This window comes from Corvus brachyrhynchos, unplaced genomic scaffold, assembly GCF_000691975.1.
Source record: "Corvus brachyrhynchos isolate BGI_N302 unplaced genomic scaffold, ASM69197v1 scaffold101, whole genome shotgun sequence".
In the NCBI taxonomy this organism is placed as follows: domain Eukaryota; kingdom Metazoa; phylum Chordata; class Aves; order Passeriformes; family Corvidae; genus Corvus; species Corvus brachyrhynchos.
The window spans coordinates 20,889,801-20,893,912 of NW_008237239.1; the positions used below are offsets into that span (position 1 = coordinate 20,889,801).

General features: G+C 43.3%; 1 long non-coding RNA gene across 1 annotated transcript in view; it reads right to left on the minus strand.

Annotated features, from left to right (window-relative positions):
• LOC108445630 overlaps positions 1-4,103 on the minus strand; it is a 5,273-nt gene extending 1,170 nt beyond the window's left edge. The window contains exons 1-2 of the long non-coding RNA XR_001860574.1: positions 2,770-4,103; positions 1-580 (exon numbers count right to left, since the gene is read on the minus strand). The exon at positions 1-580 is cut by the window's left edge and continues 1,170 nt beyond it. This is a non-coding gene — a long non-coding RNA (uncharacterized LOC108445630). The remainder of the gene's footprint in view (positions 581-2,769) is intronic.
• Between the last annotated feature and the right edge of the window lie 9 nt (positions 4,104-4,112).

The following is a 4,112-nucleotide window of genomic DNA, read 5'->3' on the forward strand; positions in this document are numbered from 1 at the left end:
ATTCAGAGTACTAAAAATGCTTACTGCTTTGAGAGCAATAATAAAATGTGTGCTTGCCTTCAGATTAGCTATCACTGTTTTTTCCTGCAGAGAATGAGAGAAATATAGAGGTGAAATTCCATGTTGTTATGTATAAAATAGTCTTTAAAGAAGTGCCTGGGGAGTTATATTGTATTGATATTAATGCGTTTTATGCAGCTAAATCCCTGCTCACTACTTATAAAACACAAAAGATATGAAATCTAGAATCTTGATCACAAAACACAAATTAAATCAACACAGTCAGCTTCAGAGAGCATGAATATATTTCATTTCATTAGAAAATAATAAGCCACACTGGCATTTGGACAGAAATGAAGCCTGCTTGCTAGACCACATCTTTTTCACAGCAGAGTATTTTCCCCTTCTATCATTATGAGCACGACAAGGTCTCGCCAGTACAATGGTTCTCACACCAGTGGGACTCTCTTCTATTTCCTTCATGGATGGTGGGAAGCTTGCCATGACTTCTTTGTATCTCCAATGGAGGTATGACAACGCATCAAAATAAAAGCCATTCTATTCCGGAGTATTTCTCAGCCTAGGGAGAGAAACAGGACCAAGGTCAGAAGGGTAAGTAAGGCAACTGAAGAGAAATTATTGGAACAAGGTGATGCAATGTATCAGCTTATAACTGGTGAGAAATCCATGTTTTCTAAGCCTGACTCAGACAGCCTGGCTGTTAGACCAGGAGTCAGGAGCTGTGGATGGCACATGGGCTGAACCTGACACAGAGTCACTGTAAAGTGGGAATGGCTCCCTCCTGAGATACAGCCAAGAGTCCCAGGCAAGCCAGCAGGCCCCACATGATGGCGGGACACAACACTCAACTGCCTGGAGGCAGCTCGTTTCCATGTGGGACAAATCCCATATATCCCAAACCTCTGTTAGCCCACTGAACTTCTGATTTAGAAAACTAAAATACACTTTGGCAAGTGCTGCTTGAAAACTTTCCAACCTGTGCACTAGACCATGCTCACCTAGAAGTCAACACACCTGAAGGGCCAGCAAGGGGACTGTGCAGCTGGAAGGAAATCTTTTGAGAGGACTCTAAGCCTGAGCTTCCAGAAGGCTTTTAAAGTATGTGCTCCTTTCTATTCTCCATCCCTGCCTCTTGCACTTCTCACAGAAGCAGAGCTACAGAAGTGATCTCTCAGGCACAGAGTGCCCTCAGAGTTACCATTATTTACTCCATTCTTGCAGTGTCCACTCTTAGGCACTCCTTATCCCACTATTCCATTGTGCTCCCCTCATTCCTTACCTAAGCTCTTTCTGACCTGAAGCACACTGTGTAGTTTGGATTCAATATCATATGTTCTTCATTGTGCATTTTTATTTCTAATGTTTCCACTGATGCATTTTCACTAGATAAGTGCTTGTTAAATGCTAAATCAATACCCCACTGCTCTAAAACTAAAGTGAGAGCACTGGCCACAGTACACCTACAATGGATTAAAGCCACTGTAACAAGTTTAATCACTTTACACCACTTTGACTGCTCCTCTGTGAAATGACTGCAAAACTCTGCCAAACAGCTTCATTTCATTTTCCCCTAGTGCCCAGGTGAATATGGGCAGTGGCCATCGCTAAAAATAGGAATATGGGAGGCTGAAGTTCATTTCCAGGCTAAGAAGAACAGAGGTGAAAATTACTCTGGTCCTGAATGTTTTCCCTGGCACAGTTTTGCATGTTCAGTGGCACAGCAGTTGTGTTTCTTTCATAACACACACAAAGAATGTTTTGGTATTACACATGTAACACTGTTTATGTGGCCATAAATAACAGAAAATCTTAATCTGGAAAGGTCCTTTAAAACCCTCTACACAGCAACCTGGAATTTTATTTTTTTTAAAAAGCTTGATACATTTCCCCATTTGCTCATTGCATTTGAAGTAAAAATGGACAGCTGTAAAGGGGAGCCCTCCTCACCATGACGTTCTCTTCACCCTCTGCTTCCTAGCAGGAGCTTAGAATTTGTTCTAAAGATGATAAGATGATATGTTGCTTTCCTTGTATGCCCCTGATACCTGCACAGGAAGCAGAGCAAAGTCTTTAGCCATACACTTCGACTCCACACATCCTCGAGAACAAACCAAGTTTGTGAAGTTGCTTAGTCACAAGTGGAACCTGTTTATGAAAAGCTTTCCAGGGTAAATGACCTCAGAGGAGCATCAGGCAGCACCTGTCTGAACGAAACAAGAGGGACAAATCCAGGGCAGAAGAGGCATTTTAACCTGTTTGTTGATAACTGACAGGTGTAATCAGCACAGGATCGCTCTCTGAAACTTCTCACCCTAGAAAGCAAATCTAACAGGCCAAAGGGGTTGCCAATATTTTCTTCAGTGCTGTGATCAAATGTTGCCTGTCCTGAACTTCTGTAAAGCCTCAGCCTGACAGAGTGAGTGTCAGCTTAGCCGGTTTCATTCCGCTGCCACTGGCTGGAGAGATTTGCAGGATGTGCAGCCACAGGCTCTATCAAATACATACAATACATCTTCAAATGGCATGAAAAAGGTGTTTGCCATTTCACAACTTTGATTCATAAATTCCTCATGCTGTCCTTGGCTTTTATGTCAACAGGATAAAGCAGGCTTTCCTGTCTCAAAACTTTGTCTGCCCAGCAGCCCCATTTCCAGACCCACATTCCTTGTGCCTTCCCTTGAGCATGGAGGGAGGGTGGGCAGAGTGACCTTTGCCACGTTCACCAACCTAGCTGGGTTAAACACTCACCTGCCAAATGCAGGAAGGGATGTGAAATGTAAGAAGGCCCCATTCCCATGAATTGTTTCCTCAGCGGCATCACGAGATTCAGGGCTGCCGGTTCCCAGACAGACATTCCTCCTCCACTTTTCACCACGCTCTGCTGCAGCAAGGCAAGTGCTTCTGGGAACAGGCTGGGGACTGGATCCCAGCTGAAAGTAGCCCTTCAAAAATAGCAATTTTTAAACTGAATCATTTTCCAAATCACACTCTAAAATTACTTCCCTTCCTGGCAAGCTCCCTGCAGCTCATCGGTATACAGGCAAGCATGGACTTGGAGGATGCAGATTTCTCAGGAGCTGCACCAATCCCATTCTGCAGGTTTCTGCATCCATCCATCCATGCATCTGTCTGTCTATCCCTCCCCTTTGCACTGTGAACCTCAGCCACAGAATACAGGGGCCATGTCTCTAACCTTAACAGCGAGATTGAAGAGCTCTTCTTTCCTCCAAATTCTTGTCAATAGAAATGGCAGGTTACAGAACTGCCTAACTGGCCTTTCAGTCCTTTCAAAAACTGAGCTATTTACTAGGAGAGCTGAAGGATGCTGACCTCTTCTGAAAGGCCAGGCTCTGGTTAGGCCGAACAATATGGGTTTCAAAAAAAAATCTGGTAACTTCTTTGTTCCCTAACAGCCTACACAAACTCAACAGTGGGTTGTGCATTCGGAAATTATCCTTTGCAGGGCCTCAGAAGTATTACAGAGCTGCATCTTCCTGAGCAGTAGAATAGCAGCTTTCCATTACTAAAATGTATTAAAAATCCCTTGCATGCCAAGGCACTGACTGAAATTTCCCTGCGCAAAGCAATAATAGAAGAAACAAATTAGCAGAACTAATGCAGGAGGAACATAAGCCACCAGAGTGGAAGGTTTTCCCATAAAATGCAAGATTTCATCCCACCAAAATTGTGAGGAAACTAAGACATGCGAACACAGAACTACCTGCACAAGATGCAGGGTGCCTCCAGCTTCCATAAGCAGTACAGGCAAGTGAGAACACATTAAGGTGCTCAGGATGCTCAGAGCACTAGACAGAATCAGGCCTTCTGAAACTGGCTATTCATCAGATTTAAATTGAATGTAATTGGCAGCACTAATTAGATCATTCTCTCAGTGAGAGCAGTGAGAGAGTAGTAGTTAGATCACTGGGCCTCAGGAAAAAAAAAAAAGGCCATTGCATATTCATAAATTAGCAGGAAGAATTAAGGAATCTCTGATGTAAACAGTGATTGTTTCCTGTTTCTCTTAAACCTGTGGAAATAGTCTCCAGGTAAAATCATGTATTTGGTTAACAATACTCCTGTTTCCCTAC